This window comes from Ranitomeya variabilis, chromosome 3, assembly GCF_051348905.1.
Source record: "Ranitomeya variabilis isolate aRanVar5 chromosome 3, aRanVar5.hap1, whole genome shotgun sequence".
NCBI classification, from domain to species: domain Eukaryota; kingdom Metazoa; phylum Chordata; class Amphibia; order Anura; family Dendrobatidae; genus Ranitomeya; species Ranitomeya variabilis.
In genome coordinates this window covers 512,273,049-512,300,079 of record NC_135234.1, presented here as the reverse complement: position 1 = coordinate 512,300,079, position 27,031 = coordinate 512,273,049, and the positions used below count along the sequence as shown (strand labels likewise).

General features: G+C 52.0%; 1 protein-coding gene across 4 annotated transcripts in view; it reads left to right on the top strand.

Moving 5' to 3' along the window:
- PPP2R3B (protein phosphatase 2 regulatory subunit B''beta) overlaps nucleotides 1-27,031 on the top strand; it is a 102,208-nt gene that overhangs the window by 54,497 nt on the left and 20,680 nt on the right. The window lies entirely within an intron of this gene.

Below are 27,031 nucleotides of genomic sequence, written 5' to 3'. Positions count from 1 at the left end.
GGAGAAACGTGCCTTCAGGAGCAAAATCATCTTCATGCATGACAACGCACCATCTGAAGCTGCAAAGAATACCTCTGAGTCATTGGCTGCTATGGGCATAAAAGGAGATTATCTCATGGTGTGGCCACCATCTTCCCCTGACCTCAACCCTATAGAGAACCTTTGGAGTATCATCAAGCAAAAGATCTATGAGGGTGGGAGGCAGTTCACACCAAAACAGCAGCTCTGGGAGGCAATTCTGACTTCATGCAAAGAAATACAAGCAGAAACTCTCCAAAAATTCACAAGTTTAATGGATCCAAGAATTGTGAAGGTGATATCAAAGAAGGGTTCCAATGTTAACATGTAACTTGGCCTGTTAGGATGTTTTGGAGTTAAATAGCTTTTTTTGTTCAGTGAATGTGACCTCCTAATGCTGCAAATTCCACAATTGAGCATTTTCAGTTCTTTAAAACATATCAAATGTTTAGAAATTCTACTGCGCATAATAATTTGGAACAGTGCATTTTGAGTTTTTATTCATTTTGGAGATTATACTGTTATCATTGGGAGGTTTCTCAATAAAATTCAATGTATAATCTAACGGGTGATGACTTTTATTAGACTGACTGTCATTTGCCCCGACCTTCTAGGAAAATCTGAGAAAAATGTAATTTGCATAATAATGTGGAAAATAGTGTATATATAATACTTGTTAGATTAATACATAGTCAAAAAGCCTACCATATGTAATTATAAGAAAAGAACAGGATTAGTATCACATAACAGCACAAATCATAAGACAAGCATGAGGAAGCTTGATATACAGAAGAAATGTGATTAAATGCTGACAACCTTATCGTATATCAATCAGCATGATTGTAACCTGCATAGAATAGGTGCCCAAAAAAGTGTTGTCGTAGTCCTAATAATTAAAGTACACTAGGAAAAATGGCATAAATAATAATGTATGCAGCATGTGTATGTCAAGAATCAGTGTATACAGAGCATCCAGGCAGCGGAAAGTTACCTAGTCTGTGTCTTCTGATCCCAGTGCGGCGCACACCCCGACGCGCGTTTCGGAACAATTCCTTTGGTCTTTCCCCTGATGAAGGTCTTGTTCTGAAATGCGTGTCACGGTGTGCCACCAGTTACCATTCATTGTCTAAGCAAGATAAAATGGCTTTATATCTAACTAGCTGTACTACCCGGCTTCGCCCGGGTTAATGACTGCTGTTAGCAAAATAGAATGTGTTAACAAAAATTTATTCTGCACACAAAAACCACAAAACAAATAGATAGAAATGTAATTATTAAAAGGCAAAAACTAAGCTAATAGAAGCATTTCTTAACATATATTAGCTTTGTTATACTGAGAATGTCTTTGTTGCCTATATTAACCAATCAGAGCTCAGATTAATTAACTGTAGCAAAATAGAAGCTGAGCTGTGATTGGTTGCTATTGGCAGCCTGATAAATCCCCAGCCAACAGTAAGCCCACCCCCTGGCAGTATATATTAGCTCACACATACACATAATAGACAGGTCATGTGACTGACAGCTGCCGTATTTCCTATATGGTACATTTGTTGCTCTTGTAGTTTGTCTACTTATTAATCAGATTTTTATTTTTGAAGGACAATACCAGACTTGTGTGTGTTTCAGGGCGAGTTTCATGTATCAAGTTGTGTGTGTTGAGTTGCGTGTGGCGACATGCATGTAGTGACTTTTGTGAGATGAGTTTTGTGTGGCGACATGCGTGTAGCAACACTTTGTGTGTCGAGTTGCATGTGACAGGTTAGTATAGTAAGTTGTGTGCAGCAAGTTTTGAGCATGGCGAGTTTTGCGCGTGGCGAGTTTTATGTGTGGTGCGTTTTGAGTATGTGCAAGCTTTGTGTGAGGCAACTTTTGCATGTGGTGCAACTTTTGTACATGTGGCAATTTTTCTGTGTGCAAGTTTTCCATGAGGTGAGTTTTGCGTGTGGCGAGTTTTGCGTGAGCCTAGTTTTGCATATGGTGAGTTTTGCATGTAGCGAGTTTTGCGCGTGGCGCGTTTTGAGTGGTGACTTTTGTGTTTCGACTTTTATGTGGCGAGGTTGGTGTATGTGTGGTGAAATGTGCGCTGAGGGTCGTATATGTGTTCAAGCACGTGGTAGTGTGTGGCGCATTTTGTGTTTGTGTTCATATCCCCGTGTGTGGGGAGTATCCCATGCCGGGGCCCCACCTTAGCAACTGTACGGTATATACTCTTTGGCACCATCGCTCTCATTCTTTAAGTCCCCATTGTTCACATCTGGCAGCTGTCAATTTTTCTCCAACACTTTTCCCTTCACTTTTTCCCCATTATGTAGATAGGGGCAAAATTGTTTGGTGAATTGGAACGCGCGAGGTTAAAATTTCACCTCACAACATAGCCTATGACGTTCTCGGGGTCCAGACGTGTGACTGTGCAAAATTTTGTGCCTGTAGCTGCGACGCCTCCAACACTTTTCCTTTCACTTTTTTCCCATTATGTAGATAGGGGCAAAATTGTTTGGTGAATTGGAAAGCGCGGGGTTAAAATTTCACCTCACAACATAGCCTATGACGCTCTCGGGGTCCAGACGTGTGACTATGCAAAATTTTGTGGCTGTAGCTGCGACGGTTCAGATGCCAATCCCGGACATACACACACACACACACACACACACACACACACACACACACACACACACACACACACACACACACACACACACACACACACACATTCAGCTTTATATATTAGATGTCCCATATTTGCTTCGTTCAGTTTGCTTTTTTTGTTTTTGGAGTTGTGTTGCAGCCAATGGCACAGTGAACATTCCACGGGTAAAGGGGAGAATGGATTCCCTTTATATCACCTTTGCATGTGGGGGGTGGCTAATCTGTGTTTAGACATGTTTTCCTGGGATACAACGCATGCGTTCACATAGACAGCTGCGTTTTTTTGGCGCATTCCTTCTGCAATCGACTGCACACGTTTCTAGGCGGCAAATTGACGCCTCTAAAATTACTACATGTAGCGTTTACCGCGCCAAACCGCAGACGACGAAACGGCGCATGCGTCATCCAACGCGGCAAAACGCAACCAATCGCAGACAACTGCGGCCCTAATGTTAAAGATAGGAATACACAACGCATGCGGATATTTGCGGAAGAAACGCTGCGCACACAACCGCAAATGTGAAACCGGCCTTAGAGATCATTTCATCTTCATCTTGCCTAACTGTTCACAATAACAGTAATTTTGATCAGGGGTGCCCAAACTTTTACATTCCACTGTATGTACCGTAAATGCTGGCCATAGTAGATGGTCCCATGGCGGCCATCCAATTGAGCACTTCTATAAAGATCTTTCTTGCTACTGCTGTGTGTTCTCCTACTTGTGATTCATCTAGCAGAATCCTTTTATTGCTGCTTGTCCCATGCTACTCAATGTGACTTGATGCTTCTTCAAAAGTTTGACAGGTCTTGTACATTTTAACATTCCTCCACTACTATAAAGCACCTCTGTTGTCTGGGCTTAACTCCATACATATCACCAGGGCTGGCAGCATTGAGGATACTGGCCATGAATATGTAGAGTGCCATGCCAACACCCAACTCATTGTGATATGTCAGCGCCTTTAAATACTGTGTCATGGATCATTAATAATCGGTGCATATGTCTGATGCATAGTAATGCGCATGAGACTTAAAAAATAAATAAATGGTTAAGTGTAATCTAATCTCCACAGATATCTGTAATGCGTGTAAAGGTATTATTACGACCTCTGTGAATGCACACACTTTCACTGTGTAAGGGTACTGTCACACAGTGCCATTTTGATTGCTACGACGGCACGATCCGTGACGTCGCAGCGATCGTATGATTATCGCTCCAGCGTCGTAGACTGCGGTCACACGTTGCAATCGTGGCGCTGGAGTGATGCCGAGGTCCCCGGGTAACCAGGGTAAACATCGGGTTACTAAGCGCAGGGCCGCGCTTAGTAACCCGATGTTTACCCTGGTTACCAGCGTAAACGTAAAAAAAACAAACAGTACATACTCACATTCCGGTGTCTGTCCCCCGGCGTTCTGCTTCTCTGCACTGTGTAAGCACCAGAGCCGGAAAGCAGAGCGGTGACGTCAGACGTCACCGCTGTGCTCGCTTTCTGGCTGGCCGGCGCTCACAGTGCAGAGAAGCTGAGACGCCGGAGGACAGACACCGGAATGTGAGTATGTACTGTTTGGTTTTTTTACGTTTACGCTGGTAACCAGGGTAAACATCGGGTTACTAAGCGCGGCCCTGCGCTTAGTTACCCGATGTTTACCCTGGTTACAAGCGAACACATCGCTGGATCGCTGTCACACACAACGATCCAGCGATGTCAGCGGGTGATCAAGCGACAAAAGAAAGTTCCAAACGATCTGCTACGACGTACGATTCTCAGCAGGGTCCCTGATCGCTGCTGCGTGTCAGACACTGCGATATCGTTACGATATCGCTAGAATGTCACGAATCGTACCGTCGTAGCGATCAAAATGGCACTGTGTGACAGTACCCTAAGGCTATGTGCACACGTAGGAAATGTGGTGCAGAACTTTCTGCACTAAATCTGCATCTCCTGGCAGAATCCGCAGGTGCGTTATTTGTGCAGTTTTTACCGCTGGTAATATAATGATGGGGTGCAGAAACGCTGCAGAACTGCACAAAAGAAGTGACATGCACTTCTTTGAAATATGCGTTTCTGCGCAGATTTTTCTGCACCATGTGCACAGCTTTTTTTTTTCACATTGATTTACATTGTACTGTAAATCACAGTGCAGTTCTGCAGCGTTTCTGCTGCAGAAAAATCTGCTGCAGTTCTGCACTAAATCTGCACTAAATCTGCATTGTGTGCACATACCCTAAAGGCTGAGTCACACATAACGATATCGTTAAGGATATCGTTGCAACGTCACGCTTTTGGTGACGTAGCAACTATCCCGCTAACTATCTCGTTATGTGTGACAGCGACCAACGATCAGGCCCCTGCTGGGAGATCGTTGGTCGATGGGAATGATCAGGACCATTTTTTGGTCGCTGATCACCCGCTGTCATCGCACGCCGATCCAGCGATGTGTTCACTTGTAACCAGGGTAAATATCGGGTTACTCAGCGCAGGGCCGCGCTTAGTAACCCGATATTTACCCTGGTTACCATTGTAAAAGTTAAAAAAAAAAAAACAGTACATACTCACATTCTGATGTCTGTCACGTCCCCCGACGTCCACAGGGTTAAAACTGCTTTCGGCAGGAGCGCTGCTAACGCACACGCTGCTGCCGAGAGCTTCACTGCACTGACTGTGTCAGCGCCGGCCGTAAAGCAGAGCACAGCGGTGACGTCACCGCTGTTATGGCCGGCGCTGACACATTCAGTGCAGGGAAGCTCTCGGCAGCAGCGTGTGCGTTAGCAGCGCTCTTGCCGAAAGCAGTTTTAACCCTGTGGATGCCGGCGGGGGACGTGACAGACATCAGAATGTGAGTATGTAGTGGTTTTTTTTTTTGTTTTGTTTTGTTTTTTACTTTTACAATGGTAACCAGGGTAAATATCGGGTTACTAAGCGCGGCCCTGCACTTAGTAACCCGATGTTTACCCTGGTTACCCGGGTGCTGCAGGGGGACTAAGGCATCGTTGAAGACAGTTTCAACGATGCCGAAGTCGTTCCCCTGATCGTTGGTCGCTGGAGAGAGCTGTCTGTGTGACAGCTCCCCAGCGACCACACAACGACTTACCAACGATCACGGCCAGGTCGTATCGCTGGTCGTGATCGTTGGTAAGTCGTTTAGTGTAGCTCCAGCTTAACACTGTTCTTTTCTGTGAAAACACCTGTCAGTCCAAAATATTAAATGCGCCCCTTGTTGGAGAATGAGCTGACGTGCAATTCTCCGTATCTGGGCCGCTACACATTGACTGGAGCTGTGCAGTGCAGCTCTGTATATTATTTACATCTGACTGCCTCTGGAGCTATTAACAGCTGATTTGTAGGGGTGCAATAAGTCAGACCTCCCACAAGTCTGATTTTGATGATCTAACTAATGGACAGGTCCTCAAGGTACTGTGACTGAGCATTTATTTGTTTATCCCCCCCCCCCCCTAAATAACAGGATCAATAGTCTCCGCCTCCCAAAAAGTGTGTGTAAGCATGAAGGTCTTTGAAAAATGTTTCCATAAACACCTTTTTATCTTCTATCTGTTGCTGTATTCACAATTAGCATTTTCATACATATGCAAATGAGGCGCTCAAGTGCTCTGGTCCTGACTGAGCATTTAAAGGAATCTGTCACCTCATTTGATCTATCAAAACTCATAATATGGGTATTGCGAGACAGTGACCGGCGTTGTTATGAATGGCCAGTATGTGTTGCAGATGAGGAGGTCCTCTGCGATGTAAGCCTGAAATGTTGCTCTGGGACCTACAGTTCCACGAGCTTTGTTTAACTTGTAAGACTTCTTTTACACTTGCCGTGATTTTTGCGGCCTGTTTTTGTGGGCCATATTGCTACAATTTTCAGTCTCCCTCAAAAACGGGCCTCTAAAATCTTGTGGATCGCCGTTTTTCTGGTTTCGAATACTAGGGGAAAAGTATTGAAACAAAAAAAGGCGTTACACAAAAACGGGATTCACGGTGCACCACAAAAACAAACTTCCGTTCTTGCGGCCTCATTGATTTTCAATAGGGCCCTTGTCCGTACGCCATGAAATATATTGAGCAAGCTCGATATTTTTTCACGGCTATAAATACGGCCCTCACGGCCTTATGGTGTATGGCACTCCTCCGAATTTTTGCGACCCCATAGGAATGCATTGGGGCCGAAAAACACCAAGTGTAAAATCCACCTAAGGGGCTGGGCTTACGGGTTGGCCGTAGAGTTGGGTGTGTCTGGCCAGTCGCCTACCTCCCATCAAGGGGTGTGTGGCCATTAACAAACTAAACCTAGAATAAATCAATGTACAAAAGCCCTGAAGTGAGGTTTGGTAGTGCATGGAAGTAAATAGGACACTTAGTTGACCCTATTAATGGTTTTGCATGCCCTGGATAAAGTTTTATATAATTTGTGTATCGAGAATGTTAGTATTCCTTTCATATCTGGTGACCTTTTAGAATAAACTGTTTTGGGTGAATATTTCTGGCCAGTACGTGACTTGTATCCTGTATTTTTATTGTCCAGTTTTCCTCTCTCCAGACACTTTTTCTAATTTTCATTTTAAGTTTAATTTACCGGTAAGTGTTTGGTGATCTGCAAAAGAATAGGAAATCAGGAATCGGGCAAACACTTTTTCACACAACTGTAGATCACCGTTGCTAGTGCTAAGATTCTAGCTCATTAATGTAAAAATCTGGCTTCACTGAATTTCAAAAATGAACTACATAGGTATTTCCTGAAGGAACTACAGATAGTGCTTTGGAATGGTGCCCGGGCTGCCCCTGCAAGACTTTCACACTTGGGTGCCCCTCAGGCGCTGGCTTGGTAGTTGTAGCCCCTAAAGGGGTGAGGCCACTCTGGGTCCGATTTGGTGGGCGGGGTCACTCTGGGTCCAATTTGGTGGGCGGGGTCACTCTGGGACCGATTTGGCGGGCGGCACCACTCTGGGTCCGATTTGGCGGGCGGCGCCACTCTGGGTCCGATTTGGCGGGCGGCGCCACTCTGGGTCCGATTTGGCGGGCGGCGCCACTCTGGGTCCGATTTGGTGGGCGGCGCCACTCTGGGTCCGATTTGGCTGGCGGCGCCACTCTGGGTCCGATTTGGCGGCCGGGGTCACTCTGGGTCCGATTTGGTGGCCCGGGTCACTCTGGGTCCGATTTGGCGGCCCGGGTCACTCTGGGTCCGATTTGGCGGCCCGGGTCACTCTGGGTCCGATTTGGTGGCCCGGGTCACTCTGGGTCCGATTTGGTGGCCCGGGTCACTCTGGGTCCGATTTGGTGGCCCGGGTCACTCTGGGTCCGATTTGGTGGCCCGGGTCACTCTGGGTCCGATTTGGTGGCCCGGGTCACTCTGGGTCCGATTTGGTGGCCCGGGTCACTCTGGGTCCGATTTGGTGGCCCGGGTCACTCTGGGTCCGATTTGGTGGCCCGGGTCACTCTGGGTCCGATGTGGTGGCCCGGGTCACTCTGGGTCCGATTTGGCGGCCCGGGTCACTCTGGGTCCGATTTGGCGGCCCGGGTCACTCTGGGTCCGATTTGGCGGCCCGGGTCACTCTGGGTCCGATTTGGCGGCCCGGGTCACTCTGGGTCCGATTTGGCGGCCCGGGTCACTCTGGGTCCGATTTGGCGGCCCGGGTCACTCTGGGTCCGATTTGGCGGCCCGGGTCACTCTGGGTCCGATTTGGCGGCCCGGGTCACTCTGGGTCCAATTTGGTGGCCCGGGTCACTCTGGGTCCAATTTGGTGGCCCGGGTCACTCTGGGTCCGATTTGGTGGCCCGGGTCACTCTGGGTCCGATTTGGTGGCCCGGGTCACTCTGGGTCCGATTTGGTGGCCCGGGTCACTGACTGACAGCAGGACAGGGGAATGGCTGATAACAGAGAGAAATAGATGGGTATTTCCTGAAGGAACTACAGATAGTGCTTTGGAATGGTGCCCGGGTTGCCCCAGCAAGACTTTCACACTTGGGTGCCCCTCAGGCGCTGGTTTGGTAGTTGTAGCCACTCTGAGTCCTATTTGGTGGGTGGGGCCCCTCAGGGGCCGATTTGGTGGGCGCTGTATACTGCGGGGCTCTGCGCTGTATGCTGCGGGGCTCTGCGCTGTATGCTGCGGGGCTCTGCGCTGTATGCTGCGGGGCTCTGCGCTGTATGCTGCGGGGCTCTGCGCTGTATGCTGCGGGGCTCTGCGCTGTATGCTGCGGGGCTCTGCGCTGTATGCTGCGGGGCTCTGCGCTGTATGCTGCGGGGCTCTGCGCTGTATGCTGCGGGGCTCTGCGCTGTATGCTGCGGGGCTCTGCGCTGTATGCTGCGGGGCTCTGCGCTGTATGCTGCGGGGCTCTGCGCTGTATGCTGCGGGGCTCTGCGCTGTATGCTGCGGGGCTCTGCGCTGTATGCTGCGGGGCTCTGCGCTGTATGTTGCGGGGCTCTGCGCTGTATGCTGCGGGGCTCTGCGCTGTATGCTGCGGGGCTCTGCGCTGTATGCTGCGGGGCTCTGCGCTGTATGCTGCGGGGCTCTGCGCTGTATGCTGCGGGGCTCTGCGCTGTGTACTGTAATAATAATAAGACTACAGATAGTGCTTTGAAATTGTGCTGTGCTGTCACTTTAAGAGCTGATATTATCTGGCAAAACTGTGCTGGTGTGGTCATGTACAGTTCGCAGGCGTTGGCATAGTAACTGGGCCTGACTGCGCATATCAATGAGCTAATCAGCCAGGTGGCAGGTACATTTCAAATTGCCTCAGAAACCCGGCCATTATAACCTATGGGAAAATTTCCCTATTGAAATGCATTACAATGAGGGGAAAAAACATTTTCAAACGCAAATTGCGCCAAAACTACAAATCCGATCGACACGAAAAATACTTAGCACACCTCTTGGGGACGCTGGCTTCGAAATGACACCTCACTGGAGTCTGTGAGTGAAGCGGTTCGGGCCGCATTACGTGCGGACTGAATAATAATAAGAACTAGATGGGTATTTCCTGAAGGAACTACAGATAGTGCTTTGGAATGGTGCCCGGGCTGCCCCTGCAAGACTTTCACACTTGGGTGCCCCTCAGACGCTGGTTTGGTAGTTGAGGATTTGGTGGGCGGGGCCACTCTGGGTCCGATTTGGTGGCCCGGGGCACTCTGGGTCTGATTTGGTGGCCCGGGGCACTCTGGGTCCGATTTGGTGGCCCGGGTCACTCTGGGTCCGATTTGGTGGCCCGGGTCACTCTGGGTCCGATTTGGTGGCCCGGGTCACTCTGGGTCCGATTTGGTGGCCCGGGTCACTGTGGGTCCGATTTGGTGGCCCGGGTCACTGTGGGTCCGATTTGGTGGCCCGGGTCACTCTGGGTCTGATTTGGTGGCCCGGGTCACTCTGGGTCCGATTTGGTGGCCCGGGTCACTCTGGGTCCGATTTGGTGGCCCGGGTCACTCTGGGTCCGATTTGGTGGCCCGGGTCACTCTGGGTCCGATTTGGTGGCCCGGGTCACTCTGGGTCCGATTTGGTGGCCCGGGTCACTCTGGGTCCGATTTGGTGGCCCGGGTCACTCTGGGTCCGATGTGGTGGCCCGGGTCACTCTGGGTCCGATGTGGTGGCCCGGGTCACTCTGGGTCCGATGTGGTGGCCCGGGTCACTCTGGGTCCGATGTGGTGGCCCGGGTCACTCTGGGTCCGATGTGGTGGCCCGGGTCACTCTGGGTCCGATGTGGTGGCCCGGGTCCCTCTGGGTCCGATTTGGTGGGCCGGGTCCCTCTGGGTCCGATTTGGTGGCCCGGGTCACTCTGGGTCCGATTTGGTGGCCCGGGTCACTCTGACTGACAGCAGGATAAGGGAATGGCTGATAACAGGGAGAATAGACTGACAGCAGGACAGGGGAATGGCTGATAACAGAGAGAAATAGATGGGTATTTCCTGAATGAGCTATAGATAGTGCTTTGGAATGGTGCCCGGGCTGCCCCTGCAAGACTTTCACACTTGGGTGCCCCTCAGGCGCTGGTTTGGTAGTTGTAGCCCCTCAGGGTTGAGGCCACTCTGGGTCCGATTTGGCGGGCGGCGCCGCTCTGGGTCCGATTTGGCGGGCGGCGCCGCTCTGGGTCCGATTTGGCGTGCGACGCCGCTCTGGGTCCGATTTGGCGGGCGGCGCCGCTCTGGGTCCGATTTGGCGGGCGGCGCCACTCTGGGTCCGATTTGGCGGGCGGCGCCACTCTGGGTCCGATTTGGCGGGCGGCGCCACTCTGGGTCCGATTTGGCGGGCGGCGCCACTCTGGGTCCGATTTGGCGGGCGGCGCCACTCTGGGTCCGATTTGGCGGGCGGCGCCACTCTGGGTCCGATTTGGCGGGCGGCGCCACTCTGGGTCCGATTTGGCGGGTGGCGCCACTCGGTGCGATTTGGCGGGCGGCGCCACTCTGGGTCCGATTTGGCGGGCGGCGCCACTCTGGGTCCGATTTGGCGGGCGGCGCTACTCTGGGTCCGATTTGGCGGGCGGCGCCACTCTGGGTCCGATTTGGCGGGCGGCGCTACTCTGGGTCCGATTTGGCGGGCGGCGCCACTCTGGGTCCGATTTGGCGGGCGGCGCCACTCTGGGTCCGATTTGGCGGGCGGCGCCACTCTGGGTCCGATTTGGCGGGCGGTGCCACTCTGGGTCCGATTTGGCGGGCGGCGCCACTCTGGGTCCGATTTGGCGGGCGGCGCCACTCTGGGTCCGATTTTGCGGGCGGCGCCACTCTGGGTCCGATTTGGCGGGCGGCGCCACTCTGGGTCCGATTTGGCGGGCGGCGCCACTCTGGGTCCGATTTGGCGGGCGGCGCCACTCTGGGTCCGATTTGGCGGGTGGCGCCACTCTGGGTGCGATTTGGCGGGCGGCGCCACTCTGGGTCCGATTTGGCGGGCGGCGCCACTCTGGGTCCGATTTGGCGGGCGGCGCCACTCTGGGTCCGATTTGGCGGGCGGCGCTACTCTGGGTCCGATTTGGCAGGCGGCGCCACTCCGGGTCCGATTTGGTGAGCGGGGCAATAATTATAATAACACTACAGATAGCACAGCACAATTTCAAAGCACTATCACTTTAAGAGCTGATATTATCTGGCAAAACTGTGCTGGTGTACAGTTCGCAGGCGTTGGCGTAGTAACTGGGCCTGACTGCGCATATCAATGAGCTAATCAGCCAGGTGGCAAGTGGCAGGTACATTTCAAATTGCCTCAGAAACCCGGCCATTATAACCTATGGGAAAATTTCCCTATTGAAATGCATTACAATGAGGGGAAAAAACATTTTCAAACGCAAATTGCGCCAAAACTACAAATCCGATCGACACGAAAAATACTTAGCACACCTCTTGGGGACGCTGGCTTCGAAATGACACCTCACTGGAGTCTGAGTGAAGCGGTTCGGGCCGCATTACGTGCGGACTGAATAATAATAAGAACTAGATGGGTATTTCCTGAAGGAACTACAGATAGTGCTTTGGAATGGTGCCCGGGTTGCCCCCAGCAAGACTTTCACACTTGGGTGCCCCTCAGGCGCTGTTTTGGCGGGCGGCGCCACTCCGGGTCCGATTTGGCGGGCGGTGCCACTCCGGGTCCGATTTGGCGGGCGGCGCCACTCCGGGTCCGATTTGGCGGGCGGCGCCACTCCGGGTCCGATTTGGCGGGCGGCGCCACTCCGGGTCCGATTTGGCGGGCGGCGCCACTCCGGGTCCGATTTGGCGGGCGGCGCCACTCCGGGTCCGATTTGGCGGGCGGCGCCACTCCGGGTCCGATTTGGCGGGCGGCGCCACTCCGGGTCCGATTTGGCGGGCGGCGCCACTCCGGGTCCGATTTGGCGGGCGGCGCCACTCCGGGTCCGATTTGGCGGGCGGCGCCACTCCGGGTCCGATTTGGCGGGCGGCGCCACTCCGGGTCCGATTTGGCGGGCGGCGCCACTCTGGGTCCGATTTGGCGGGCCGGGTCACTCTGGGTCCGATTTGGTGGGCCGAGTCACTCTGGGTCCGATTTGGTGGCCTGGGTCACCCTGGGTCCGATTTGGTGCACCGGGTCACTCTGGGTCCGATTTGGTGGCCCGGGTCACTCTGGGTCCGATTTGGTGGCCCGGGTCACTCTGGGTCCGATTTGGTGGCCCGGGTCACTCTGGATCCGATTTGGTGGCCCGGGTCACTCTGGGTCCGAGTTGGTGGCCCGGGTCACTCTGGGTCCGAGTAGGTGGCCCGGGTCACTCTGGGTCCGAGTTGGTGGCCCGGGTCACTCTGGGTCCGATTTGGCGGGCGGCGCCACTCTGGGTCCGATTTGGCGGGCGGCGCCACTCTGGGTCCGATTTGGCAGGCGGCGCCACTTCGGGTCCGATTTGGCGGGCGGCGCCACTCGGGGTTACGATTTGGCGGGCGGCGCCACTCCGGGTCCGATTTGGCGGGCGGCGCCACTCCGGGTCCGATTTGGCGGGCGGCGCCACTCTGGCGGGCGGCGCCACTCCGGGTCCGATTTGGCGGGTGGCGCCACTCCGGGTCCGATTTGGCGGGTGGCGCCACTCCGGGTCCGATTTGGCGGGCGGCGCCACTCTGGGTCCGATTTGGTGGGCGGCGCCACTCCGGGTCCGATTTGGCGGGCGGCGCCACTCTGGGTCCGATTTGGCGGCCGGCGCCACTCTGGGTCCGATTTGGCGGCCGGCGCCACTCTGGGTCCGATTTGGCGGCCGGCGCCACTCTGGGTCCGATTTGGCGGCCGGCGCCACTCTGGGTCCGATTTGGCGGCCGGCGCCACTCTGGGTCCGATTTGGCGGCCGGCGCCACTCTGGGTCCGATTTGGCGGCCGGCGCCACTCTGGGTCCGATTTGGCGGCCGGCGCCACTCTGGGTCCGATTTGGCGGCCGGCGCCACACTGGGTCCGATTTTGCGGGCGGCGCCACTCTGGGTCCGATTTTGCGGGCGGCGCCACTCTGGGTCCGATTTTGCGGGCGGCGCCACTCTGGGTCCGATTTTGCGGGCGGCGCCACTCTGGGTCCGATTTTGCGGGCGGCGCCACTCTGGGTCCGATTTTGCGGGCGGCGCCACCCTGGGTCCGATTTTGCGGGCGGCGCCACTCTGGGTCCGATTTTGCGGGCGGCGCCACACTGGGTCCGATTTTGCGGGCGGCGCCACTCTGGGTCCGATTTTGCGGGCGGCGCCACTCTGGGTCCGATTTTGCGGGCGGCGCCACTCTGGGTCCGATTTTGCGGGCGGCGCCACTCTGGGTCCGATTTTGCGGGCGGCGCCACTCTGGGTCCGATTTTGCGGGCGGCGCCACTCTGGGTCCGATTTGGCGGGCGGCGCCACTCTGGGTCCGATTTGGCGGCCGGCGCCACTCTTGGTCCGATTTGGCGGCCGGCGCCACTCTGGGTCCGATTTGGCGGCCGGCGCCACTCTGGGTCCGATTTGGCGGCCGGCGCCACTCTGGGTCCGATTTGGCGGCCGGCGCCACTCTGGGTCCGATTTGGCGGCCGGCGCCACACTGGGTCCGATTTGGCGGGCGGCGCCACTCTGGGTCCGATTTGGTGGGCGGCGCCACTCTGGGTCCGATTTGGTGAGCGGAGCAATAATTATAATAAGACTACTTATAGTGCTTTGAAATTGTGCTGTGCTGTCACTTTTAAGAGCTGATATTATCTGGCAAAACTGTGCTGGTGTGGTCATGTACAGTTCGCAGGCGTTGGCATAGTAACTGGGCCTGACTGCGCATATCAATGAGCTAATCAGCCAGGTGGCAAGTGGCAGGTACATTTCAAATTGCCTCAGAAACCCGGCCATTATAACCTATGGGAAAATTTCCCTATTGAAATGCATTACAATGAGGGGAAAAAACATTTTCAAACGCAAATTACGCCAAAACTACAAATCCGATCGACACGAAAAATACTTAGCACACCTCTTGGGGACGCTGGCTTCGAAATGACACCTCACTGGAGTCTGTGAGTGAAGCGGTTCGGGCCGCATTACGTGCGGACTGAATAATAATAAGAACTAGATGGGTATTTCCTGAAGGAACTACAGATAGTGCTTTGGAATGGTGCCCGGGCTGCCCCTGCAAGACTTTCACACTTGGGTGCCCCTCAGGCGGTCCGATTTGGTGGGTCGGGTCACTCTGGGTCCGATTTGGTGGGCGGGGTCACTCTGGGTCCGATTTGGTGGACGGGGTCACTCTGGGTCTGATTTGGTGGAAGGGGTCACTCTGGGTCTGATTTGGTGGAAGGGGTCACTCTGGGTCCGATTTGGTGGGCGGAGCCACTCTGGGTCCGATTTGGTGGGCGGGGTCACTCTGGGTCCGATTTGGTGGGCGGGGTCACTCTGGGTCCGATTTGGTGGGCCGGGCCCCTCGGGGTCCGATTTGGTGGGCCGGGCCCCTCGGGTTCCGAATTGGTGAGCGGGGTAATCTACTATATAATTGTCTAAGGGCACTTCCGTCTTTCTGTCTCACAACACCGCTACGTCATCATCTCGTGAGACCGCAATGCACTCTTGGGACCGGAGCGCGCAACAAGCATCGGGTACCGGCCACTCCAGGTGCAACAAGCATCGTGTACCGGCCGCTCTAGGAGGTGCAACAACCATCAGATACCGGCCGCTCCAGGAGGTGAGTATGTAACTTTTTTATTTTAATTCTTTTTTTTTTTTTTAACAGGGATATGCAGTATACTATGTGACTGGACAATTTACTACGTGACTGGGCAGTATAACTACGTGGCTCTGCGCTGTATACTGCGTGGCTCTGCGCTGTATACTGCGTGGCTCTGCGCTGTATACTACGCGGCTCTGCGCTGTATACTACGCGGCTCTGCGCTGTATACTGCGCGTTCTGCGCTGTATACTGCGCGGCTCTGCGCTTTGTACTGTGCGGCTCTGCGCTATATACTGCGTGGCTCTTCGCTGTATACTACGCGGCTCTGCGCTGTGTACTGCGCGGCTCTGCGCTGTGTACTGCGCGGCTCTGCGCTGTGTAATGCGCGTGTCCGTGCTGTGTACTGCGCGTGTCTGCGCTGTATACTGCGCGGCTCTGTGCTGTGTACTGCACGGCTCTGCACTGTGTACTGCGCGGCTCTGTGCGGTATACTGCGCGGCTCTGCTCTTTATACTGTGCGGCTCTGCGCTCTGTACTGCGCGGCTCTGCGCTGTGTACTGCCCGGCTCTGCGCTGTGTACTGCGCGGCTCTGCGCTGTGTACTGCGCGGCTCTGCGCGGTATACTGCGCGGCTCTGCGCTGTGTACTGCACGGCTCTGCGCTTTATACTGCGCGGCTCTGCGCTGTGTACTGCGCGGCTCTGCGCTGTGTACTGCGCGGCTCTGCGCTGTGTACTGCGCGGCTCTGCGCTGTGTACTGCGCGGCTCTGCGCTGTGTACTGCGTGGCTCTGCGCTTTGCCCTGTGCCGCTCTGCGCTGTGTACTGCGCGGCTCTGCGCTGTGTACTGCGCGGCTCTGCACTGTGTACTGCGCGGCTCTGCGCGGTCTACTGCGCGGCTCTGCTCTTTATACTGTGCGGCTCTGCGCTGTGTACTGCGCGGCTCTGCGCTGTGTACTGCGCGGCTCTGCGCTGTGTACTGTGCGGCTCTGCGCTGTGTACTGCGCGGCTCTGCGCTGTGTACTGCACGGCTCTGCGCTGTGTACTGCGCGGCTCTGCGCTGTGTACTGCGCGGCTCTGCGCTTTATACTGCGCGGCTCTGCGCTGTGTACTGCGCGGCTCTGCGCTGTGTACTGCGCGGCTCTGCGCTGTGTACTGCACGGCTCTGCACTGTATACTGCGTGGCTGTGCAATATACTACGTGGACATGCATATTCTAGAATACCCGATGAGTTAGAATCGGGCCACAGTCTAATAATCATAAGACTACGGATAGTGGTTTGGAATTGTGCTGTACTGTCACTTTAAGAGCTGATATTATCTGACAAAACTTGTGACCTGGTGAGCTGATGTAGAGTTCATAGGCGTTGGCATAGTAACTGGGTCTCACTGCGCATATCAATGAGCTAATCAGCCAGGTGGCAGTTATTTTTAGAAATTGCCTCAGAAACCAGCCCATTATAAACGTATAGGAAAATTTCTCCATTGAAACGCATTGAAAGACTTTTTTCAAACACAAATTGCGCAAAAACTACAAATCCGATCGACACGAAAAATACTTAGCACACCTCTCAGGAACGCTGGCTTCGAAATGACACCTCACTGGAGTCTGTGAGTTTAGCGGTTCGGGCCGCATTACGTGCGGACTGAATAATAAGAATAAGAAGAAGTTTACCACGGTGGAATAACAGTATAGTGCTTTGTTCCAAAGCACTATAATAAGAAGAATAAGAAGAAGTTATCCACGATGGAATAACAGTATAGTGCTTTGTTCCAAAGCACTATAATAATAAGAATAAGAAGAAGTTTACCACGATGGAATAACAGTATAGTGCTTTGTTCAAAAGCACTATAATAATAAGAATAAGAAGTTATCCACGATGGAATAACAGTATAGTGCTTTGTTCCAAAGCACTATAATAATCTGTCCAAGAGGAGACAGAAGAAGGCTATTTCTTTGTCAAACTTATGACACCTTGCTTTGCTCTTACTGTAGAGCAAATATAAGTTGTCGTGGACACAGGCTGTGTGGAATGGGACAGTACAGCAGAGGTGACAGTGCTATGAGAGAAGAGGAGAGCTGTTAGAAGGGTTTGTAATGTAACCCGGCTAAACTCAGCTGTACTGCACCTCCTCACACTCAAACTGCTGAGACTTTCTGAAAGGTGTTGGTCATCTGGGCACAACTTGTGGCACTTTCTAATCAAGCAGGTAGTTAGACCAGGAAAACAGGATTTTTGGTTGCTTACCGTAAAATCTGTTTCTCGGAGCCTCCATTGGGGGACACAGAAACCATGGGTGTATGCTGCTGCCACTAGGAGGCTGACACTATGCACAAAGTTAGCTCCTCCTCTGCAGTGTACACCCCACCGACTGGCAGCATACACTTCAGTTAGTGAGAAAACAGTAGGAGATAAATAACATGGTTGAAAACCATAACCACAAACATGAGAATTATAAACATGAGAACAGTCATAGAGCATAGAACAAGAGAAACTAAATAACATGGGAGGGTGCTGTCCCCCAATGGAGGCTCCGAGAAACAGATTTTACGGTAAGCAACCAAAAATCCTGTTTTCTCTATCTCCTCTCATTGGGGGACACAGGAACCATGGGATGTCCAAAAGCAGTCCCTGGGGTGGGAAAAACAGACTTCCATCAGGTCAGAGGACTCGCCACTGCCGCCTGCAAAATCCTTCTGCCTAGGCTGGCGTCCGCCGAAGCGTAGGTATGGACCTTGTAAAATTTGGCGAACGTGTGGATGGAAGACCAGGTTGCTGCTTTGCAAAGCTGTAGGGCGGAAGCCCTGTGGTGTACCGCCCAGGAGGCACCGACTGCCCGGGTAGAGTGAGCCTTTATCCCAGGAGGGGGCACTCTGTTCTTGACCCGGTAAGCCTCCAAAGTTGCCGATCTGATCCAGCGAGCAATAGTCGCCTTGAAAGCCGGCAAGCCTCTGCGCGTGCCATCAGGAATGACGAAAAGAGAATCCGTCTTCCGGAAAGCGGACGTTCTATCCAGGTAGATCCTCACTGCCCTGACAAGGTCCAGCTTGTACAACAATCGCTCCAGAGGATGAGTCGAAGCTGGACAAAAGGAAGGTAGGACAATGTCCTCGTTGAGGTGGAATGTGGAAAACCACCTTAGGAAGAAAGGAAGGCGGAGACCTGAGGACCACTTTGTCCTGGTGGATGACCAAGAAAGGAGGTCGGCAAGAGAGCTGCCAATTTGGAAACGCGGCGGATAGAAGTGATGGCCACAAGAAAGGCCACCTTCCAAGACAGAACTGATAGGGGAACCTCCCTGAGAGGCTCAAAGGGGGAAACCCTCAACGTCCAGTACCAGATTTAAATCCCATGAATCCACAGGGGCCCTGTACGAAGGGACAGCATGGGCCACTCCTTGAAGGAAGGTCTTAACCTGTGGCCGAGAAGATAGTCTTCTGAAAAAGGATGGAGAGCGCAGAAACCTTGCCCTTCAGGGAACTAAGAGCAAGGCCTGAATCCAATCCTGCCTGAAGGAAGGCCAAAACGGAAGGCAGGGAAAAGGACATAGGTGAAACGCAGTTGGACTCGCACCAACGGAAATAAGCCTTCCAGGTACGGTAGTAAATCCTGGAAGACGAAGGCTTTCTAGCCTGGATAATGGTGTGAATCACCCGGTCCGAGAGGCCAAACGCTCTTAGAACTGCGGTTTCAACAGCCACGCCGTTAAACTGAGCGACCGAGAATTCGGGTGGCAGATTGGACCCTGAGACAGCAGATCGGGCCTGTCTGGAAGGCGCCAAGGGGCATCCGCGAGACAATGTCTGCGAACCAAGCTCTCCTGGGCCAATCCGGAGCGATCAGAATGACCGGCGCCCCTTCCGCTTTTATCTTTTTCAACAGCTTGGGAAGTAAGGGCAGGGGTGGGAACAGATAGGGCAGCATGAACTGTGACCCAAGGAATGGCCAGAGCGTCGACGCCCACCGCGAGGGGGTCGCGAGACCTGGAGACGAACCAAGGAACCTTCTTGCTCATTCGGGATGCCGTGAGGTCCACGTCCGGAGTCCCCCATCGAAGACAAATCTGATGGAAAACCTCCAGATGCAAGGACCATTCCCCTGCCGCGAGACCCTCGCGGCTGAGGAAGTCGGCAGCCCAATTGTCCATGCCGGGGATATGCACCGCGGATATCACCGGAACCGTTGCCTCTACCCAGAGGAGGATCTTGGATACCAAGGCCAAGGAGCTCCGAGTCCCCCCTGATGGTTGACATATGCCACCGCCGTGGCATTGTCAGTCTGAATTCGGATTGGTAGACCCCTGAGAATCCTTTCCCAGTGACGGAAGGACAGAAAAATGGCCCGAATCTCGAGGACATTGATCGGCAGAGATGACTCCTGCGCCGACCAACGGCCCTGAACAGTCAGGTGGTGAAACACCGCACCCCAGCCGAGCAGGCTGGCGTCCGTTGTCACCACTTGCCAGTGAACTGGAAGGAAGGACCTGCCCTGGGAGATGAGAGGTGACGTCAGCCACCAGTTGAGACCGTTTGACCCGGGGAGAGTCGGATCGGACAATCCAGGGAGAAGACAGACCTGTCCCACTGATACAGAATGGCTTGCTGAAGGGGTCGCGAATGAAATTGGGCGAAGGGAATTGCTTCCAATGTTGCCACCATCCTCCCCAGAACATTCATGGCCGATCGGAAGGAGGGAGGCCGAGGACCCTGGAGCAAGCTTATGTCCCGACGAAGGATGGATCTCTTGTCTTCGGGAAGAAAGACTTTGGTCTGACGAGTGTCGAAGAGCATGCCCAGAAAGATGATGCGCTGAGAAGGAATAAGGCAGGACTTCTTCCGGTTGACCAGCCACCAGAAACAGGCTAGGGTGTCGAACGATGGACAGGCTTTCGTGAGCCTGAGAAAAGGACGGAGCCTTGATGAGGATGTCGTCGAGGTATGGAAACAGAACCAGGCCTCTGACCCTCAAGATGACCATCAGCGCCGCCTTGATCTTCGTGAAAACTCTTGGGGCGGTTGCAAGACCGAACGGTAGGGCGACGAACTGAAAATGTTCCTGGAGCATCGCAAAGCGCAAGAAACGGTGATGTCCCGGGAATATCGGGACATGGAGGTAGGCTTCCTGAATATCTATGGAACACAGAAATTCCTGAGCCTCCATGGAAGCAATTACCGAACGAAGGGATTCAATCCTGAAGTGCTTCGGACGAACTCTCTTGTTCTGTAATTTGAGATCCAGAATGGGACGAACCTTGCCGTCTTTTTTCGGTACCACAAAAAAAGGTTTGAATAGAAACCTGTGAACCGTTCCTTTTCTGGGACGGGAACGATTACCCCGGCTTTGAGGAGAGAAGCGATTGGCTGCGAAGAAACCCGGAACTAGAGAGGGGTCTCTTGGAGGTCGGAATTCGAAGAAACGATCCCGGGGTCGTGAAACGAACTCTATCTTGTATCCGGAGGATACAACTTCCCTGACCCATGCGTCCTCTACTGAGGAGATCCAGACGTCCCTGAAGAAGAGGAGACGGCCGCCCAGCCTGGGAGGTGTGCTGGGGTCTTGCCAAGAATCATGCCGAGGTGGATCTTCCAGTCCTGGACCTGGAGGATCTACCCTGGGAGTAGCGAGGATGCCAGGAAGGAGTGGGCCTCAAGGATACGGTCTTCTTCTCCTGACGTGCCTGTGGACTCTGGTGCTGCTGGGGAAAGGAGTTTGACGCCGCGAAGCGACGAAAAGGCTGAAATTGACGTCTAGGAGGAGGGCGACTAGGTTTAGCCTGGGGAAGAAGAGAACTTGTGCCCCCGGCGGCGTCCTTAATGGTTTGGTCCAGCTTAGAACCAAAGAGACGAGACCCCTGAAAAGGCAGGCTGGTAAGGGACTTTTTGGAAGACAAATCCGCCTGCCAGGCCTTAAGCCAAACGGTCCGGCGGATGGCAACCGCGTTGCTGGACTCTTGAGCCGCACAAGACGTGGCATCCAGGGAGGCTGAGACCAGATATTCACCCGCGTGAGAAATCTGGTTGGCAAGTTCCGCCAGCTGTCCGGGCGGAGCCCCGTCCAAAATGCCCCGACGGAGTTGTTTGGCCCATTTTGGATATGGATTTTGAAACCCAAGTGGAAGCAAAGGCCGGGCAAAGACTAGCTGAGGCCGCTTCAAAGGCTGACTTCGCGAAAGATTCTATGACCCTATCGTTAGAATCCTTCAGAGATGCTCCACCGGACAATGGAAGGACCGTGTTGGTGGACAGTCTGGAAACTGGAGGATCCACCGAAAGAGAAGCAGTCCAATTAGCGGTGAGCTCCAGGAGAAAAGGGATATAAAACGCCAAGTCGCTTTCCTCTCTGAAAGCGTCTGGTCGGGTTCGCTTTCTCTGGTCATAATCTCATCGAATTCCGGGTGAGGAGCGAAAAACTTGGAAGGTGGTTTAGCCCGTCTAAACGAAACCGCCTGATCTGCGGGTTCCGTAGAGGACTCCTTGATGCCACAGGTTTGATTTATTGCTCCAATGAGATTCTGAACCATATCCCTCATGGTAGCGATTTGGTTCGAATCCAGCTCTGAAATATCCTCCGAAGGCGCATCTGAGAAAGCCTCGCCTGACTCAGGGGAGGAGGACCGGGGAGGAGTCGACCGCAGAGAAGGACAGTGCGGCGAGATGGAGCGAGAAGAGGACTCAGACCGGCGTTCCTGTCTGGACCTTATACGGCTTATAATGGAGGGCTCCGACGGAGGTTCCTGCGACCCGCTGGCTGCTGCGGGGGTCTGCAGGGGTAATCGATACAGCACGGACACCAGAGTTTGGGACACCCGAGTTAGATCCGCTACCGATTGTGACAGAGAGGAGGCCCAGCTAGGGGTGGGGGTATCACTCTCAAGCGGAGCAGCCGGGGGATCCTGGCGGTGGGAACAATCGGGTTGCTGCAGGTTTGACAGAGTGGGGAGGACTGACCTGAGGGAAGTTTGCAGTTACAGGACGAACATGCAAAGTATTTGACTAAGGCAGAAGAAGCGGAGGAAGAGGTAGGAGGACGAGAGCGGCCTCCCTTAGAGGTAGACATTTTGAAAGGTCCCTGAAGAACATGCCAGAGGGTTAGGGGGCAGAGGAGAGTGTCAGTCTGCAGCGCAGAGCTACTCACGGCAGACGAAAAAAGCAGATTCCAGGTGGAGGAAGCTGTCCGGCTTGCGGGTGGACACTCCGGAGAGAAGTTGAGCTCCTGCAATCTGAACCGCAGATGGTGACCGCTGAAAGGGTGCAGGAATGTGCGCTCTGAAAGGGACGGTGCGCGATGAGTGGCGCCAAGCAGCGGCGTAGAGGGAGAGGCGGAGACAGCCGTGCGCCCAGGAGCACCAAGATGGCGCCGGTGGGTGGAGAGTGCAGGACAGAGATTGTCGGGCGGGAGAAAGCCCACCCGATGAAGGCGGAAGTGGGCGGAGCGCGGCACCGGAAGTAGACCCAGGCAGAAGCTGGGGCCTAAATTAGAGGCTGGTGACCGCCGGAAGAAAAAGCCGCGGCGCCGAAGCAGTGCGCTGCAGTTAGAAAAGCGGCGCGGCAGCCTGCCAAGGCTGTCACGCTGGAGAGGATAGAGCGGCCGCTGGGAAACCCGCGGCACCGGAGCAGTGCGCCGCAGGGAGAAGCGGCGCGGCAGTCTGTCAGGGGTGTCGCCCTGGAGAAGGTAGTGTGGCCCCATAAATACTGCGGCGCCGGAGCAGTGCGCCGCAGGAAGAAGCGGCACGACAGCCTGTCAGGGCTGTCCCACTGGAGAGGGTGGAGCGGCCTCCATAGGAAGCGGCGCGGCAGCCTGTAAAGGCCCCGCGCTGGAAAAGAAGGTAGAGAGGCCGCAGCTGCCGCATGGGAAGGAAGAAACGCGGCTGCCTGCAAAGGCTGCCACGCAATACGGCAATCCCGGGTCGTGCTGCAATCTGGGTGCAAGCGACGACCATGTATGCTGGGAGACACACCCAAATGAAAGATCTGGGATGGGGAAATACTCACCTCAAACATCCCACGCCGATACTAACCTGAAGAGGAATGAGATGTCCAGGGAGCTGATGGACGTCCTCGTCTCCGCAACCGACAGGCTCTGGTGGGCGAGTGGGTGGGGGACGGAGGCAGGACCGGACTTCTGAGCACGCTTGTGTGCTAGGCTCTTGGTCCTGGAGAGGGATCTATGAGGATACGGGGTGGCAGTACACGCTGTACTCATAGTCCGTATTGTGGGAGTACAGGTGTGACTGTTCACCCTGTATCCCTCCAGAAAACCTGAAAGAAAACGACTCGCATTGAGGTAGATAAGGGTCTAATGAAAGACCCGTGTCCACCTCCTACTGACACTAAGCTAAACTGAAGAGTATAATGCCAGTCGGTGGGGTGTACACTGCAGAGGAGGAGCTAACTTTTTTTGTGCATAGTGTCATCCTCCTAGTGGCAGCAGCATACACCCATGGCTCCTGTGTCCCCCAATGAGAGGCGATAGAGAAATCAAGCTGTCTGACAATATAAGTCTTGCAAACTGCTCTAAGCTGTGGTGGGGTGAGTTCTTTCTCCTGAATATTGCTACATGCTTAACATCATATAAGGGGAAAGTATTGTTCACCCTCTGTGAAAACACCCACTTAGCAAAAATTAACTCATTACAGACCAAATACTGTGATTGCGAATATCAAAAATTTCCTTTTTTGCTATATTTTTTTTCTCTTTCCTTTATAGCCGTAGCATTTTTATTTTTGAACCTATAGATGTATGATGACTCGTTTTTTGTTGGATGCGTTGCTGTTTTTGAATGACAGTTCCTTTTACCACATGGAATAATGGAAGGTGGCAACAAAAATTCCAGTGAAATTGTGAAGGGGCGTAAAAAAAATTTAATTACGCCATCGTCTTTGTTTTGTATTTTTTTTTTTCTTCTTTCCCTGCGACATTAAGGCTGTGTACACGTTGCTGATTTTGCTGCGGATCCGCAGCTGTTTTCCATGCATTGTACAGTACCATGTAAACCTATGGAAAACAAAATCCACAGTTCACATGCTGCGGAAAATTCCGTGCAGAAACGCAGTGGTTTATGTTGCGCAGTATGTTAATTCTTTGTGCGGATTCTGCAGCGTTTTACACCTATTCCATTATAGGAATCCGCAGGTGTAAAAACACAGGCGAATTCTGCTCAAAATCTGCACGGAATCTGTAACGTGTGCACATACCCAAATTGTGCCGTCAAAATGATCATAGAATAATTCCACAGGTCATTATCATTTTGGAGATGCCAAACGTGTAGTGGGTTTTTTAGTTTTTGTTTGTTTGTTTTTTAGCTATTTAGTGGATGTAAAAAAAAACAGATTTTTTTTTTCTTTTTTGGGGATGCATACTATGGTTTGATCACTTCTTGTTTCATCCATACAGTCCTAGTATGTATTTTGGATCTTTTTTTTTTTTTTTCTTCCCCACCCCGTTTGCAACATTTACCGATTTTTACCTTAATATTTTCACAGGATTTTTCTGGACATAGTAATGCCATTTTTTTTTTTTTTTAACTGGGCTGATTTTAATATCATATATGTAGCATTTACAGTATTTTTTTTCCACCATTAGGGGACTAGAACTTAAGATCATTTCTACTATATACAGCAATATAAAGCTATATACAGTCTCGTATGACATCAAGCCATAGGCATGGAGTTGCAGAAGAAGTCACGTGACAGGCAAAAGGGACTTCCTCTGTTGTAGCAACCCACTGACTCCCCACAATTGCGTTGTGGTGAGGCAGTGGGCAGCCGAACCAATGTCTACCCTGGAATGCTGAGCTTAAATGCTGCCATTAGTGATTTAGCAGTAACATTTAAGAAGTTAACTGCAGCGATCAGCGCATACGCCGGTCATTGCTGCTAGAGGCAGGTGCTAGCTCTGAAGTGGAGTGGGCTCCGTGACCTATATGTCCTTTTTTCTTTTTCTTTTTATTTTTTTATATAGCGCTAACATATTCCGCAGCGCTTTACAGGTTGCACACATTATCATCGCTGTCCCCTGATGGGGCTCACAATCTAAATTCCCTATTAGTATGTCCTTCATAGCATGAACGGGTTTACAAGGTTCTGTAATTAGAAAATGATAAATGTAAGAGGGTTTTTTTTTTTTTCCCTTCACGTTGTTATAGCTGTAGTCATCCAATGCAATATGTGATGGTCCTAGATCAACCTCCCTTTCTCACCTCTGCACGGGGAAACAGCGCATGTGCTCTACACTCTACCATAGAAGTCATTGAATATCTGGCAGCTATAACACAAATCTCTATCACGTTAACAGCAGCTCGGGCAATATGGCTGCCTCCATAATCCATCTCCGTAAGTAAAATAATAAAATTCATGATCAGGATGAAAAAAAATTTTGGAAACATGTACCTCAATCTAACTTTCTTGAGGTTTGTGGTCCGTAAATGAGATCATGGTGTATGTTCATAGACTCCATGCAGTAGGAGGCCAAATGTTCGAGAAGTTTTGTATGATTTTAGTCTTGTTTTGTGCCTTAGTTCTCCTGACTGTTGAATGTTAGACTCCCAATGCATGTGAATGGAGTATTTTAGATCTGTTTGCATGCCTTGGAAATTAATGATTCTAATGAAATTCATAACATGTCCATCATTGTAATAGTAGAACAAAACGGCCTGCACTCTACACTGATGCATTGTAGCAGATACTGGTGTAGCTTTTGTCAGGACAGGGTATCTACCGCTGCAGATAGCAGGACCAGATTAGTGCACGTCTCGGCCTCTTCACTGCAGAACATATATTAGATCAACAGATGTCCAATTGTGCTATGGGCACTTCATCATAACGAAACACCATGTCCCATGTTAGGTGATATATAGGACAAAGAGAAAATCAATTTTTATTAATTATGCCATAAAGGCAGTAAAAAACAATTATAAAAAAGGAAAGCAAAATGCCTTTTAGGGGACGCCAGAGCACATCATCATGAAATTGTCAAAATCAACATAGAGGGTCATACCAAATGTGACAAATTCCTACTGTATATGGTAGCAACCAATTTAATAGTATACAGTATTAATATTGTGCCGTAATATGCGCACCTAATCATATATAGAGACCCCTTTGAGACGAAAAAATCCAAAAAACAATAAATCCTATTCTGCACACCAATAAAATGTGGCCAGGAAATATACCAAGAAAAATATAATAATGACCCTGTGTATGGTAACACTAAAGTACATAGGAGACATGTCACAATAAACAATCACATTGTCTCCATAACAATCCACGCCAAACAAATCATCTGCATGTTCAATCACAAAGAGAGAACCGGTATAAAGTGCCAGTATATACTGGAAAATATTTTATTAAATAATCCACATAAGAATAAACAAAACAAAACAACAATACATGCAAGGTTGCTACTATGAAGCAGGGACTGCCACAACCAATTGAAGATGTTAATGTTACCACCACACCTATGCCTGTATATAAATACCCATACACATCAACTCCATATACTACATAATGTAGGGGTAAACCACCCTGTTAAAATACATAATGGTGATGTGCTGGGAAAAGATATAGAAGTAAATAGCGGCACTTACGTAGATTGGTGTGGATACTAAGTGGCGTCCCTGCTTCATAGTAGCAACCTTGCATGTATTGTTGTTTTGTTTTGTTTATTCTTATGTGGATTATTTAATAAAATATTTTCCAGTATATACTGGCACTTTATACCGGTTCTCTCTTTGTGATTGATTATATAAGTTTGGTTTTCTGTGCCCCTTGAATTTTTGATGGGTCTAGTGGTTTAAATCAT